Raw genomic sequence first — 17,477 nt, forward strand, 5'->3', positions numbered from 1 at the left:
CAACCCTTATTGATTTGTATTGACCAATTCCACATTTTCCCGGCAGGGGAAAAAACACTATCACAATATCACCGGCGCTCTGGAGTCTTTTTGAAGTCGGTTAGCGGCAGAATATCAAAGAAGGCGACTAGCGATATTAGCCATATTTTAGATAAAATTCTGACGAAATTTAATTTGACTTGATAAATTTGTTTAGTCAAGTAGTCAGTACTATATAGCATTTTGCTTCGTGTAATCGCGCGGACGCGTGTTGCAATATATTAATGTATGTATTTTAAGTAACTGCATCTGAGAAAGCATGATTTATTCATACGTGCGGAACATTAGTTTATATTATTTTCGGAAAGCTTATCAGAGACGGTTACATCGTATCCGCTCACTTCCTGTAAGGGAATAGAGGGGGATAATTCTAATTTCCCTCTGCTGAGATTGGTAAGTTGATGGCATTAGGATTACTTTTCATTCGATTTTTTCGAAAGCATACACTATTCAATTGCCCGGTGTCCGGACATTTCGTACCACGGACATTCCGCACCACTTGATTTTTGAGGACATTTCGTACCACTACGTCGTTATCTACCTGCGAACGGTGTTCTCGTAATCCCCTAATATTTACGCCAGGACAATCCGTACCACTTGATGTCAAATTGAAATTCCATATCCACACCCAGCGGGCGTACTACTGAGTCTGACAAGACACACTTTAGAAATCAGAAACAAAAATAATTTACAACATTTGCTGCAGAAAACTTCTGTAGCCTATTATTGCCCTTTAAACTATACTTATTTATGTTTACGTAAATAAATTGTAAGGTGCTAGTCGACAAATGTGCAACCCAATAAACTCTTTTTCTTCTAGTATTTCCTCACAACGGGAATAAACCCTGAAACAAAACAATGTTTTTTTTCTATTTGGTTTACGTCGCACCGACACAGATAGGTCTTATAATTTATGCAATAATAGCAATTGGTCTTTTAGGATTTGTTGTATGGGCAAATCATATATTTACTGTAGGAATAGATGTAGATACACGAGCCTATTTTACTTCCGCCACTATAATTATTGCCGTTCCCACGGGAATTAAAATTTTTAGTTGACTTGCTACTCTACATGGAACTCAATTAACTTAAGAGTATTAGGATTTGTCTTCCTCTTCACCATTGGTGGATTGACAGGAGTGGTACTGGCAAACTCTTCAATTGATATTACTTTACATGGCGACGATGGGACAGGAAAGGCCTAAGAGTGGGAAGGAAGCGGCCGTGGCCTTAAGGTACAGCCCCAGCATTTGCCTGGTGTGAAAACGGGAAACCACGCAAAACCATCTTTAGGGCTGCCGACAGTGGGGTTCGAACTCACTATCTCCCGGATGCAAGCTCACAGCTGCTTGACGAGCATGAACATGTATAATATTGCTCTTATTGTGAATGTTTATAAACTACTGTATTATTTCATTATGTAAAATAAAAGATTCTGATGAACTGGCCGGTATGGGGTTGAAGGTCACGTGGAAGCGGAAACTACTGAAAAGTGGACGTAGTTAGGTCTCCGTGAATGACGAATACGAGGCAAGAATTAACACGTGTGCCAATCTGATCACTTGTGTCCGACGGAAGGTTAACACCAGTAGTGGTCACACCGTGCGGAGGCTTCTGCTCTAGTAGTGGACAATGGAAATGAATACATTCATCAGGATATTATCGTTTTTACTTCGCGATACTTCCCACTCTTTCAAGTGGTACGGAATGTTCTCTTAAATCTTTTTAAGTCATTAGCTGACACCTCTCAGCCGGTCAAGTGGTACGAAATGTCCTAGAACCCAATTCTCCCAGTCATGCTAATGGAATTTGAAATGAATAATCGAAAAATTAATCGAATGGAAAACATTATCGAAGCACCGAATCGGAAAATGAAATAATCGAATAAGCGATTATTTTGTATTTGATTGTACCATCAAATGAATCTCTAAATGTTGAAACTAAATGAGTGAATTAACAGTCGTAATTTTTAATACAGTATCTGTAAAATAAAGTTCCTTAAGTAAATGCAGTTTTCTGGCCACATAATGGAACTAAGCTCCAATAGCCTACTACCAATTGACAATTTCTTTTAACTAGTGGCCTTAAGGTACAGCCCCAGCATTTGCCTGGTGTGAAAACGGGAAACCACGCAAAACCATCTTTAGGGCTGCCGACAGTGGGGTTCGAACCCACTATCTCCCGGATGCAAGCTCACAGCTGCTTGACGAGCATGAACATGTATAATATTGCTCTTATTGTGAATGTTTGTTTTGTGCTGTCTTCAGCATTAACTTCATGCATGAAAAAAGGCATGTTTCTATTTTTCGTAAGAGTTAATCTCTTCGCTTATTTTCAATCGATTATCCATGCGACACAGTTAAGCCGAAAAATTTATTCATGATGTATACGATATAACTGAACGATATTTGAAACTCATTCGATTATTTATAACCGGATGTAAGTTACTCTATTATTCCATCATTACTAGGGTGGGCATTTATCCATTCGAAGAACTGGCCCTGCTCATGAGTTTTGAGACTAGCCCAGGTATAGACCTCGTGCGCATGGCGATATTTTACCTGCTGGCGCTCCTAGCGGCAACTCGCACAGAACATTCATGTGACGAGTGTGTGTAGTGGCTTGTGCGGGAGAATCAAGTGTGACAGTGAAGGAAGCTATTTAACCCTGGAATGGTATGATGCTTAAAACTTACATCATTGGTATGATGTCGTATTTTTTACGATCTTGAGAAAAAACACTTATTTTGGTAAAATGGAAATGAAAAATCAAAACTTATATAACATATTTTAATTTTACACACTTTTAAAAGATGAAAATACATTGAATATAAAAGAAAATTTTATTGAGGAACAATGTCAAGCATTGTCTAGTCGTCGACGTCACCTAGCAGTTAAGTCCGTCTGAAAAGTTGAAAAAAAAAATTGAAATTAGTATATTTAATTTAAAAAAATAAATTGTATGTTTAAACAGAGGGCTAAATGATCAAAAAGTTTTGGTAATAGCTCAAAATAAATCTTACTTGCAATGATATGATGTCTTGATGATGCTGCAGTTGATTCAGGCGCTGCAGATTTTGCAGATATCACCGCGGTGCTCCGCGCAGAACGCAGTGTCGCACTTGCTGCAGTAGTTGGCTGTCATTCTTCGCTTTTCAGCTGGGCACAGTTTACAAGTTGTTCTCTTCTTATCCATCCTAGGAAGAGCTGGATCTGCTGCTTCGTTTCGGCCAAGAACACTGAAGACCATACTTCTTAGCTCCCTCGGAAGATTTCTGATAGTCAAGCGCTGTTCTAGCCATGGAAAAACCAACTGTTGATACAACTGATTCAAATAAGCTGATCTTGTCATGGTTTGTTCTTTTCTAGAACTCAAGACCCTGTTCAAAATAATAAGTGAGTTAACTCCTCCGATGTCGATCAAGTCATAAAAAATTCAGAGTGGCCATCTTTTTGTTTTCCTTGCACTAGATCTGACTGAAACCATTTGGTCAAGAGTATCTACTCCTCCTTTGGTCTGGTTGTAATGGTCAATCATAACTGCTTTGCCATCTTGAATCACTCCCTTGTCTTGGTGCATTGTGGAAATAAGGCAAACTACCTTGTTCTTCTTAGCCTTGTGCGATAGAAGTGTTGTCGTGTTGCTGAACAGGTATTTTGCATCACCAATGTCCCTGTTCTTCGTTGATCTCATACTCAAAGGTATTTCTGGTTTGTTTAGGCGGATCGTTCCTAAAAGTGTCAGCTTGTAAGGAGCCTTGAGCAATTCATCAGCCAACGGAACGGTTGTGAACCAGTTATCCATTGTTATGTTGCGGTTCGATCCATGAAATGGAGCCGTTAACTTTTTCACATAGTAGTGGGAAAGAGGGCCTTCGACAGTTGTTTTGTTTCCCTAAGTATGGCTCAGCAACTAACATATACTTAGAACCAGCATCACAAACCATAACAATTTTTAGCCCATATTTAGCTGGCTTTTTAGGCATATACATTTTGAATGGACATCTGCCTCTAAATGCAAGCAGCTGTTCATCAATGGTGAGATACGGGCCAGCCTCGTAGTTGTCTATGCATGATTTCATGAAAGCTTCCCAAAGGTCCCTTATAGGTGCGAAGCGATCCGTCGCTACTCTCTCAGCTCGGGTAGTTTTGTCATCGAATCTGAGACAATCTAATAAAAACTGGAATCGCTTTTCACTAAAGCAAACTCTGTAAACATTACCACTTACAGAAGGATCAAACATTATTGCTCTATTCAGGCTATTGTCCGTGTGGAGAGCAGAGAATATTAGAATTCCCAAGAGTGCCTTTATCTCTGTGGGAGAGGTTTGACTGTTTGAAAACTGGATTGTTTTGTAGTTGGCTTGCTTTCTCACTATTTCTTCATTTGTATGAGTAACGATTGAGTTCACCATAGTGTCAGTAAAGAACAACTGAAACGCATCTAAAGGGGTTAGAACATCCTTACCGCTGCCTTTAGGCCGTTGTCGGATATTCACAATATTTCTAGGGGTATTTCTTGTACTTACGGTTGGAGGATTTTCAGTCCAGGAATAACCGTTTTTTTCCTTTGATTACTTTTGTCGTTCGTTGTGGAGTCGAGCTTGCAGATCCTGAAGAACCAATAATAATAGTAGTAGTAGCAGCAGCAGCAGCAGCAGTATTACTACTATCAGGTCTTGATTCATCAGATAGAGTTGTAACCGATTTTGTCCCACAACTACCAGAGGGACGAGGGGTGTCAGGAACTTGTGTAGTAGTGCTGTGTGGGCCAACCACTCCTGATGTGTACATTGAATTCTTTTCATTTGATGAATGACCACGACGTTTTCTCTTCAATTGTTCACGAAATTCATCATCTGAGGATTCATCTGAGGTTGAAGGTATATAGTCGTCACTCCCAGAGTATGCTAAAATGTTATTTTCTGACTCACTTCCGCTATCTCCTTCATCTTCATCGGTATCAAAACTATCATCATTTAAAAGTTTGTCAATCTCCGATGGTGACAAAGCCATTTATAAAAAAACTAGTAGTCTAAAAACAGCGTAAAACTCGACAAAAACAAATAAAAAGATATACTTAATATAGCCTATGGTACTAATTTTCAACACACGAAGTCAACAACAACGACGAATATTTGATCTAACAATTAAACTTAAATTGAAACACAACACTATGCAAAATAGTTACACCATCGGTATGATATCGTAACATTCACGAACTGACGCCAAAAGCTCTAAAACAAGAGCTTCCAGCACGACGGTTGCACGTGCACTGACCTTGTGAGTTAAGTGGGGAAAGACATTGGGAGGGCCGGAAAAGTCCGCGCAGAAACCTGTTCTATGCAATCAAATTTGTGTTACGTTTCGTAAAAATTACGACATCATACCATTCCAGGGTTAAAGCTGAAATGTCGCCGTCCATAGAGATTTGTGTGGGCTTTCAGAATATTCTTTGGGATAAGTCATATTTCAGTAATCACATACTCCACATGAAAGAACAATTGGGAGAAGAAATATCCAGCTTCTGTTTGAGAGAAACAAGCATTAATCAACCGCCTTATTCTTTTTGCACCATAAATCACATATACTGTAAATAGCCTATTAATTTCAAACATAACTTTATGATACAGTACATATTTTCCGTGTCCATCGCCGTTATAATTGTTTTTCATTAATTAATGCTAGTCTTGTTTTAATATTTAACAGATCGAATGCAACAGGAATGTTCAGTCACCCGAGTTTGAATAAAAAGCAGGCCTTTCCAAATGCTGTAAGCACATTGCTGCGCTTTGCATTTATATTAATACAGAAAGAGATTCTTGGAAGATTTCCTTTCTGCAATAATGGGAAAAACCTAAGAATGTTGCCGTGGAATTTTCTAAAGGTGAACATTTAGGAGAAATGTTCCAGGACAGATTAAGTAAGCGGCCAGTTTGTAGCGTATTGGAAAGTTAGGGATTTGAACCATTCAGCGAAACTGAACTATATGAGAAAATTAAAATTATAGACTGTGCTTTTACAAGAATTTTGAAGGCCGTGTGTGAACGTGAATCCTTAATTATCTCAAATTTCATTATTAATGATGCTGTAGAACAGAGCGAAACAAGACTTTTACTTCAGTGTCTTCAGGAATTAGACCTTCAAAAACGCCAATAAACTGTTTAGATGCTATGGAATAAATTAGTTGCCAAGTGACAAGATATCAATAGTGCCAAACAATTATTATGAGTGCACGTTGCCAAGTGACGTCCTGAATTTCTATTATGACAACGTAAAAGTAAAAAAATCGTAGACGTATGCTATTGCGATTGAGACTAGGGCTCAGTCTAAAAATCCTGCGTGGTTCGATCAAAGAAAATTACACATCTGCCAGCCAGAGTGCACACAAGATCATGACTCTGCAGAGTGGAGGTTTTAATCAACTGGCAACTCAGCTCCTTATTTCTAAGGACATAAACAGTCTTGCAGTGCAATACGGTAGAGATAATGAGCAGAGGGCACTTCAGTAGTTCTGTTTATCATGGGCGCCCGGATGGGATAGTGCTGGGTAAAGCCCGTGATTGATGAGAACGTGTGTAATGTTCCATATTTGTATATTGATATTCATGCTGATATCAAGCTAAAGGAAACTCACGTATATTACACCCAGGTACAGGCATCATGGTATATTTTGAACCACAACTCCTGTGACTTTTTTTGTATATTCTACAAAGAAAAGTGTGAAAGTCGGTGTCTCCAGAAATGAAGAATTCCTTTCAAATATTCTCACTGCAGGGAGGTTTTATATCAAACATTACCTTCCGCTAATTTTCAAGCGTTATACAAAGTGTTACATTTTTACCATACTCATGCATAGATTTTACCACTATTCAGATATATCAAACATGATATAATTTCTACTCGAGTTAGAAGTAAAAAAAAATAAAAACAGTGAACTAAATTGATGTAGCCTAATCATGTACAATTTAGTAATTATATAATCATGTTTAAGTATAGACCATACCTAAAAGATACTAGTCATCTGCTTTAATGATCGGAGGACAGAAGTTCACTAAGACACCTATGAGATGAACAATTTTGTCTAAACGAGTTACCAATGTGTTGCTTACTCTTTGGGAATACGAAGAACTTCGTTCTAGGCGGACAGTTTCTAGTCTATGGGAACAGTTACATCCAACCACAGAACAATTTGTTCTACTCCTTGTAGAACTTTCTACCATCTCGAACTTGATTTCGTATCTCAACAAACGCAGCCTGATAATTGCGTAGCTTCACTTCCCTGACGAGAGCAAGTCACATGAACTATTCGAGCAACTTACCGCCAGAGCGCAGCAACATCCATGCGCACGAGATTCTCTTGTTCCTACTTTAAAGTTTTGTACTTCTAGAAACATCACCTCTAATAGTCTCTTTTTTATGAAACAAATGAAAACAACTCTTTGGCTGAATGGTCAGTGTACTGGCCTTCGGTTCACAGTCCCCCGGGTTCGATTCCCGGCCGGGTCGGGGATTTTAACCTTAATTGGTTTTCAGCATTAGAAATCATCTTAGGTAGGGCCCTCATTTTCACAGACATGCAGATCGCCTAATAAGCCGTCTACGAGAGAAAGACCCGCACCAGGCCTCTCCGGATGCCATACGCCATTATTATGTCTATACTAAGCATTATTGCCAATTAGCCCAGCTGTAGAAGTATAAGAATATTGAAATTTAAGTCAATTTTATTATTTTTCAGAGCAAATGTGAAAAGATACCATATACATCAACATAGAAATACTGCGATGCATTTGACACGGGTCCAGAAAGCGTTGTCTTCGCAGCTTTTCTACCAGTCCACTGTGAACAGCGACCAACAACAATTTTCTATAGACCTGTGCACTGCACTTGTGCGAGCTAATATCCCCCTGCATAAACTGAAGCATCTTCAAACTTCAAGAAGCTGCCGGGAGCAATCACGGAGTTGGAGACGAGTGGTTTTACCCCAGTGGAGTCATTTAGGGTTGTGGAAGAAGTTAGGAAATGTTTTGGCCGAACCTCTGAGAAGGTAGCCGCTGTCAGCAAAAAGAACCATAAGGTTCCTGCACCAGAATCTATGATGGAAAGTGACGGTAAAAGTAGCCAGGGTGCTACGAGGTGAGGTAGATGAAGCGGTTGAACTAAAACCAGATGAAGTAGCTTCATTGAAGTTCTGTCCAATCACTTCCTGTGATGTTGGTCGATTTCTCTCAGTACAAAACATTCTGCCCGACAGGAGAACAAGATTGTTACCGGAAAACATTGAAACGTTACTTGATGTAAATTCCTTTTATAGTAATTGAGCGTGTTATTAAATTATAAGTATTTTGTTGCCTATTTTGAATGTTAGTGCCTATTTTGGCTAAATTATGAGCGTGTATGCCTGCCTGTTTTAACTGTTTTTAGTGCCTATAATTCTCGTCTCTAGTTATGACTATTAGCCGATACGGGAAAGGAAGGACGAGCGAGAGCGCCACATTTTAGTGCATTTGAAACTGAAATGGTTCTTGACTTTGGCGAAACAGGATTATTTCTACTAACAGGGAACTCAAGTTTGTCATCAATAATTGTAACACGGTCGTCAGTTTTGAAACTACGAGTCCGTCCAGGTAGGCGAGATGCGGTGCTAAATCTATTTTAACGGTAAGATCACGGCACTTTGGATGCACGCAGTGCGATGCTATATCGCTCACTCACGACCGGTAAACTTTTAAATCGAATGACGACATTTTCGATGAATGCGATGTAAAACTTACTCGTGACCTTGTGTAGAGAACGCTGGCCGTTAAGCCTCGGGTTAACTGCTTAACCGCTCGCTCGTGATCGGTAAACTTTTAATGGTAAAACGTTAACAATTTCGAAAACCGGGTCTGATACAATAGAAATTCAACTAAACCACGGCAAGCTATCAATTTTACAACGGTTACGTCGTAACCGACGTTGATGCAACCGTGCATTACTCTGCTTGTAAGGAAATTGTAATTCTAACTTTTTTTCTGTCGCTGTTGATAGTCTAAATCTATTCATGCTCCTTTGTTTTAAGGTCATAAAACGCCCATACAAAAATGGAGCTGCTGTATTTGTAATACATCAATTTGAGATCGTTATTTAGGAACACGGCCAAGAGGAGTGGCCGCACGTGCTGACGTACTCCAGCTATGGAGCCAAGCTCTGCACTCGAGACGCGTAGGTTCCAGGTCTGCTGTCCTGAGAATGATTTTCTATTGTTTCTCGTTTACATTTCCAGGCATTTGCGGGGACAGTGCCTATTCATAGGTCACAGCTGATTCCTTCCACCTCCTTACCCAGTTTCATTCACCATCATTCATTTCATCTTCATAACACCTCAACTGAGGTTGGTATCAGGTAAAACACCTCGCCGTAGAACATGCCATATAAATTCATCTCACCTCATCCCCGACCCCGTGTCATAAAGTGGGACTACGGGGTAAACAAACTATTTAGAACACGACTGTTTAAATGTAAATATTTATTTAGGAACACGAATACGTACATTTAAACAAATCGATATAATTATAATCCGGCATAATAGAAAATAAACATTTTACACAGCCAATTATCACTTATGTTGCTTTCGGCATCTTTCCTGGAACACTATTTGCATATTTTGTTTCCGGGTTCGAACATTTATAGCGGGACCGTGGAGGCCCCAACTTCGTAATTCCATCGTTTTCTAAAAGGATGGAATATAGCCTTCAATCAACGAAAGTGCCTCTTCTTCCTCAGAACTTGGAAAAAACTGTTTCAGAATTATGATCACTTTTGTAAACCTCATCTGTTTCTTTACCATCACTTACGTTGTTCAAGTCAACTTCCTCCACAGTTTCACCCAACCTCGAAAGTATCTGATCAGTGGATGCAATTATAACTTGTATAAATTCACTAATAAGTCACAGTATAAATATTTCACATTAAACACAAGCATAAGACAAAAATTTGAGTAGCACTGTTACTCGCTGCTGAGCGCATCGCTCACCATACATGCACTGTCGGGGCATAATATTGGATTGAGGGTCTTGGTTTTCAAGATAGTGAGGATATCTGACACCTCCCCTTCCTGACAATCTGTTCGAATGGTACAGGGAGTTTCAAAGGCAGAGGCCTTGCAACATTCAAACAAGAAGAAATATACTACGGAATTGAGCGCCGCGCTCACCATGCGACTGGCCGCGGGTTAACGGTGGTGAGCAAAAGCTGTTGATCATAATGACCAAGCTACTTAAATGGAAGCAACAATCATATTTCATTCTGCTGATTGGGATATGTTTCATCGTAATGGTTGCAGTGGAGCACAATCGTGCTTAAACTCGCCCTCGGGAAATTTTGGTCTTATTTTTGTAACATGTCCAGGCACCTTTTTTCCCCGTAACGATAAATGAACCAGCGAGGAATTTCGTTAGCCCACATTAAATATAAACTTTTTGTTTCATTTTTGATTGAAGTTAAGATGATTTTCCAGAAATCCTCTTATCTGTTTAAGTTTTCCGCTTTTGTGACAACATATTGTTTAGGTTTCAGTTTTCCTAATCGATCCATTGAAGAATCTCCTGAACAAACTCTGCAGTGAACAGATCTTTAGACTATTTGTTACATATTTGGATCTTGTAAGTATATTGTCGCACCTGCTTAGTGATGTCTTGCTTGAGGATATGTAGTAGCTCATTGATGTGAACTCTTGCTTGGCGAATCTACAGTCGCTTGAATATATGGGTTAATTTTTGAAATGTGCTTCTTGGCACCAAGATATTCTTGTAACTTGACTTGGGCTTCTCACGAATAGAGCTGGAACATAATCCATTGTCTTCGTACTCTTCCCTCTTGATCTGTTTTTTCCGGTCGACAGCGGTTGAAGTTAATTCTCGAAGTGTTTAGCCTTTAAAATCGATTTATATGTATGCTACAGCTATTACACATTGATTCGCTCGCAACGAACCCGACGTTGAACACGCATAACATATATTTTTGTTCGCTGATCACATCCCACATCTTTCGTTCTGATGCACACGTCCTTTATTCTACGTACACGTCCGTCGGCTAATTTACGTCACTTGGAGATATTCTGCATATTTATTACTGATTTACAATAGTGGTAGATATTACATGTTTACTATTTGGCGTCAGGGGCTCTCAACTTGGGAGCGTGGGTTCGCGACCACGGGGCCCTTAGCTGAGGCCTGGCATTGCTTCCACTTACTTGTGCCAGGCTCGTCACTTTCATATATCCCAGGGCCTTTCAGGGTGCATGCACCAGTGCATTGCGTCGTGCAAGGTGAAAAAGACGACTTGGCTAGGTTGACCAGAGTGCAGAACCCCGCTCCTCGATTTTGAACAATAGTGCTGTCTCTTTCCGTACACCTGTCTCGCTCGCTTCTCCTGTCTCCCCGTTGTCTTACTTGCTCTGCAGCGCTCCATCGCCTATGCAGAGCAGAGCTTAGCAGAGTCGCTCTGAGTCAAGACGCTGGTCCGAACCGAGCCGGGCTGATGTACTGTGCACAGAACACCTGCGCCTCGGTTTGCACGCGTGAGAATTTGTGCGTTTGAGATGCCTTGATCTATCCTGTCCGACCTCCCTTGCTCAACTCTTGTTCTTTTCCGACTCCGACGGTATTAGAGCATTCGAGGCCTAAGGAGTCTTTCATTTTCGCGCCCTTCGTGGCCCTTGTCCTTTGTCCGGTACTTCATTTCGAAGTGTGGGATCCTTTCTTTTTCCTTCCCCCCCCCCCTCTCTCTCTCTCTCTCTCTCTCTCTCTCTCTCTCTACACCCCTGTGGTTTGGGGACGCAGATGTAGACTACATCCACGATATCCCCTGCCTTCCGTAAGAGACGACTAAAAGGGGCGACCAAGGGATGGTGACATTAGAACCATGTGATTACTTGTGATTAGTACTATTACGTGCGGAACACCATGGGTCGACGTTGCTTTGCGAACATTGCCACCTTGCAAGGGTCTAAGATATATTGGAGCAGTACCATTCTGTGCGGAACACTATGGGTCTGGGTGTTGCTTGTGAAACGAGATCATGTGTATTCCACTGGTCCGTTCCACTGTGCTCAGTACAGTCTGCGTTGCCTTTGAGTAGTACCACTCTATGTGCAACGGGTCTACGCTGCCTATGCGATTAGTCCTACTACGTGAAAAACACCACGGGAATAGCGGCGCCCGTGATTAGTACCACTATTTCAGCAAAACCACTGATCTGGGTTGCCAGAGAGGAGTAGTAGTAGTAGTAGTAGTAGTAGTATGTGAGGAACACTGTGGGATTGTTGCCTGTGGGCGTTACCATAATGTGTGATGCACCGTCGGTCTGCATTGCCTATGAATAGTATACCACTACGTGGGCGACCCCATGAGTATGTGTGGCCTGCAATTACCTCCTCCAAGTGAGGAATAACGGCGCCCGTGATTAGAACACTTAGGTCAGAAGCACCATGGGTCTGCGTTACTTCTGAGTGGTGCCGTTATGTGCGAAACGCCATGGGTTTGTGCTACCTGCGAGTGGTGCCATTGTGTGTGACATACCATGGGTTTACATTACCTGTGATTAGTACCGCTGTAGGAGGAACACCATGGTTCTGTTTTACTAGTGATTATTACAAATGCGAGGGGCCGGTGACCTGGATTTTGGACCCCTTTAGATAATAAGCATCATCCAGTAATTAAGACATTGTGAATTGGATCCACTGATTGTTTCACGATCATTTTCTCATCACCATTCGTTTTAGATTCTAGTCAGTGGATACATTTCGAAGTGCGGGTTGGTTTCCTTGATACAGTGTTAAACATATGTAAATTGTTCATGTCGCTCAAAAACAGCGGGTGATAGACAAATGGTTTTTGCATATTTTGAATCAACATATTTCAGTTGTTTTAGAACGCATGTTGGATACCAAGATATCCAGAGAGTCATTTTTTGTTGATCAGTGCTATTAAAGTACTGTAAAAATATCTGCATTTTCTGTGTAATCGTAAACATCTACTTTTAGGAACCTGTTAACAGACACTGTTTTGCATGTAATAAAGGGCAGAAATTGATGCACATAATGGGCATTTTTACCTTGAAGGAGGCAACCTTACTCACTTATATCTGCTCGTAACTGCAGTTTAAGGTACTTAGAATGTTTGTACAGTATGCATTTATTTATGCAAGGTGTTTGATATATTTTATTTTCCTTTCAGATCAAAGTGGGACTAGCACATCGCCTTATCAGCCGGTTGTGTGGAGTGTGGTACGTAAGAATAGTGCTATATTTTTAATGTAGTTGAGTTTGGTATATGATTGTACTCTCGGCCGATGACCTAGCTGTTAAGCCCCTTTAAACAACATAATTGTACTCTCAGTGGGAAATGTGCTTTGGTAATATTTTTCGCCACTTTCGGAAGGAATATCTAAGGCAGTTACAATTCTGATCAAATTAAACGCATCTTAGTATATACTTTTAATGTGTGCGATGTCCGACACGTTGGCTGAACGGTCAGCGTACTGGCCTTCGGTTCAGAGGGTCCCGGGTTCGATTCCCGGCCGGGTCGGGGATTTTAACCTTAATTGGTTACTTCCAGTGGCACGGGGGCTGGGTGTATGTGTTGTCTGCATCATCATTTCACCCTCATCATGACGCGGAGGTCGCCTACGGGCGTCAAATAGAAAGACCTTCACCTGGCGAGCCGAACCCGTCCTGGGATATCCCGGCACCAAAAGCCATACGACATTTCATTTCATGTGTGTGATTTCAATTCTCAGGCTTTTGTATCCTATAAATTTTCACGTAGTGTAAATTTTGCTGTAGAGTGCCCTTTTCTGCTATAGGAATATCAGGTACAAATGGAATTCGCAAACCATTCACGGCTTTGGCCACTAGTAAGTCGTTCTCGCCTGAAAAAAAAGAAACTTACCGCTGAAGTACTTCTGCAGCATATTAATGCGTCAGCCATTGGCCGAACGTACTATAGGGGTACGATTATTTTCAGAGTTTTAATCTATTATCTGCTCCTAGAAATTGATATAATCGTTCTTCTCTTCGACAGTTTCGTAGCGTCTTACAGGAAAAAACGATTATTGATGTAGGATACTTGCACTACCTACGAATTGAGTTTACTGCATTTAGATATTCACTGCATGACTGTATACTTAGCATATACAAAAATATACATGAAATACGTGACATTAAGGCCCTATAATATGGGTATCCTTATTTGCCATTTTGGTTCTTGCGTGTGCGAAGGTAATGTGATCAAACGTTCGATTCTCCTACAAACGCTTACTTTCCCACATTGAATGTGTCCCTGCGATATTCATTTGTAACTGTTGTGCAGGCATTATAGGCAATGTGCAATGAAAAATAGTGCGAATTTTGTTTTTGTGTGTGCTAAGATTATTTGTTTTATAACAGTTATTTTCTGTAGCCATTTAGTAGAGTATTTTTTCCGTAGACTCTAGTGTTGGCCAGCTAGAATTACCTAAACTAGCAAATACAAGTTTTGCAGGTCAATCCGAAAACAGCAGCTTTCCCTGCCTGGATGTGATCTGGCTAGGACCGTGATGTGAGTATACATCATGGCTAGGACGACCTCCCCCGCCCGCTTCAGCAAAACCCTCTCCAGCCTGCTTGCTCCTCTCGCTTCCGTAAGCCCCTCACAGACCTGCCGACTATACGCTTGTGTTGAGAGTAGTCTGACTGGGTTCTGGCTCCGGTGCGCTATTGTGCTAGTGTTTCTGCCCCTTTGAATTTTTTGTGAAGTGTAGTAAAGTGTGTTATTTATTTCGTAATAATGAGTAACATACCTGAAACATTTGATTGTTAAACATCTTACGGCCAGACACACTGTTATAGTTACGATGCTAGTTGAAATCGAAATGGCCTACTCTGAAATTAATAATAATATTAAAGAGCTTAACAAAAACAGAATACGCTAATTTGTCTTCGTGCGTTATGGGAGGTTCTCCTGGCGTATGGGCAATTATAAAACGAAATGTATTGCTACGTTTGTACCATGTTCGGTGAAAAGGATTGAGCGGTGCACACTCGGAATATCTGATTTTATGATTTTTTTAAAAGCAATCAAACATCAAGAACCAAAGGCACATTTGTTAAATAAAGAGAAATTTCAGCTTCTCGGAAGACATCGGATTGACGTCTGCAGGCAAATAGCCAGGTTCTTGGACGTATAATCCAAACAATCGTATATTTGTGCAAACAAGAATTACCTTTACGCGGCCACAGAGAAAATGACGAATTAATTAGCAGGGACTGTAGTTTAGAAATTTTAAATTCACTTTCTCAGAATGAATCGGTTATAAGAGGCCATTTAGTCTGCATCAACATTCAGTCGAAAAAAGGGAGACTTCGGAAAATGTCTACTTTTTTTCTCATGAAAATTCAGATTTAGATGTTCTTGAAAGAGTAATATTTGTTGGAAAACATATAAACTGGGTTTTTGAGCGCTTTTTCAACAGTAATGAGTACCAACAAAGGACCACGTAAAAGGTAAAAATGTGTTAATAATGAAAAAGTAAGATTTTACATTTTAAATATATGTGAATCACAAGGATTGAAGACCAAGAAATACAAATACCGGGCGAGTTGGCCGTGCGGTTAGGAGTGAGCATCTGTAAGCTCGCATCCGGGAGATAGTGGGTTCGAATCCCACTGTCGGCAGCCCTGAAGATGTTTTTCCGTGGTTTTCCATTTTGACACCAGGCAAATGCTGGGGCTGTATCTTAATTAAGGCCACGGCCGCTTCCTTTCCATTCCTAGGCCTTTCCCGTCCCATCGTCGCCATAAGACCTATCTGTGTCGGTGCGACGTAAAGCCAAATAGCAAAAAAAGAGAAACACAAAATTTCTAAAATCTTGACGTAAAGTGTCTCATTTTATGATGATACCAAATTGAGTTTAAAACAGTAAATTACCTCGTATTTGGCGCCTATATTTAGTATTAATAGAAAAAGAAACGGGAAGTCTTAAGTCTTTAGTACAAAATATAAAATGTGTAATTCCCGCTCATAAAGTGTGTTGCTGCGAACAGACGATCGTTTGATGAGAATTTTCGCCACAATTTCGAGGTTCAATATTTTCGTTTCTTAATTATGCATGATTGCGTTGTGGTTCAATTTTCCTTGCGTCATGGTACTGCGCTTCTCAGGGCTGAGGAAAGAACTTTGATATACATGTAAAAACGGTGATGGCTACAGCGATCTTCAGCAACTGCCTCTGGATCAATAAATCTTGAAGTTTTGGATGAATCTGATCCAATTAATAAAATATGCATGTACCTCATTGTGATTGACAATAAAGTAAACAAAAATTTCTTAGGGGGCTCCTCAGCCTCGTCGTCGGTAATGCACAGAACAAAATACTGTGGTATTGCTGGGAATAAGAACTATGGCAAAACATTAGGATTCCCCGTTTTTCATTTTTTATTTTTCTTCTGTTCTTTTATCTTCTCCCTATTTGTGAGGTTTGCTGAACACCCGGACAAAATTGCGGGGTGGGGGGATACGCGAGCAACGCAGCACCCCCAAATTCTGCGCCGCTGCCACCGCGAGTTTGCTGTTCCATCGCGTCACAACCTGCTGTTTCACGCGCAGTTTTGCTCTACGAGCAGAGTCCTGAATACTGGCCAGTTTTTCCACTGGCGATGTTACTATGCGTGAAAAAAAGGAAGGAAACAAACCACAGGGTATTGATATTTTTGCCTGTGTGATGTAAGGTTTCTGGCAAACTGAGACAACAAGCAACAAATTACTTTTTTACTGACGTGAAGTACGGGACTGTCTATGAGCAGTGGTCTAGTACTTGCGTTACACCAGGCGTATTCCTCATACAGTCCGAGAATTAGTTAACGTGCGAGTTATTTTACCAAATTATATGGGCAAATGGGAGTTAATCTTTAATTTCCAGCCAACGAAAAATCATGCTAAGTCACTGTTAATCTAGCAGGTGCGCCCTGCACTAAGGCTCCTTTTATAGTTACATGCCACATGCTACACGCCACACGCCAAGCATGTGAATTAACATTGTTTAAATGGGACCATTTTATACTTACCTGCTCCCGTCTCGCGGTCGCTTCCTCCCGCCAGGCATGTGACTGAGGCGGGTCGGGACGAGCAGGTGGCCGCCACGCCTGACATGTCACGCCGCGCGGGTGGGACCAAAACCTTATGGGAATGTTTATAATTGACGCTTCATGCCGGGCGGTTCAGTACAGTTTGTGGTGTAGTCTAGTGCTAACCAGGACAATGGATGCTGGATTAGATACGGAACTGCTCATTAGCGAATGCAGTGTAGATCGGTATTATGGGATCCAGGTAACGAAGACTACAAAAATCGAGATCTCCGGAATAAAGCGTGGGAGTAAATCTGCAGCGTTATCACCCCTACGTATGAAGAAAGATTCATATA

General features: G+C 40.8%; 1 protein-coding gene across 3 annotated transcripts in view; it reads left to right on the forward strand.

The window, feature by feature from the left end:
• Positions 1–17,477, forward strand: part of LOC136864722 (dnaJ homolog subfamily B member 6-B) — a 346,776-nt gene that overhangs the window by 81,428 nt on the left and 247,871 nt on the right. For all 3 annotated transcript variants that reach the window (XM_067142061.2, XM_067142060.2, XM_067142063.2), the window contains exon 2: positions 13,256–13,305. The gene's annotated coding sequence lies outside the window, so the exon portion shown is untranslated. The remainder of the gene's footprint in view (positions 1–13,255; positions 13,306–17,477) is intronic.

Source organism: Anabrus simplex, chromosome 2 (genome assembly GCF_040414725.1).
Source record: "Anabrus simplex isolate iqAnaSimp1 chromosome 2, ASM4041472v1, whole genome shotgun sequence".
Taxonomy (NCBI): Eukaryota; Metazoa; Arthropoda; class Insecta; order Orthoptera; family Tettigoniidae; genus Anabrus; species Anabrus simplex.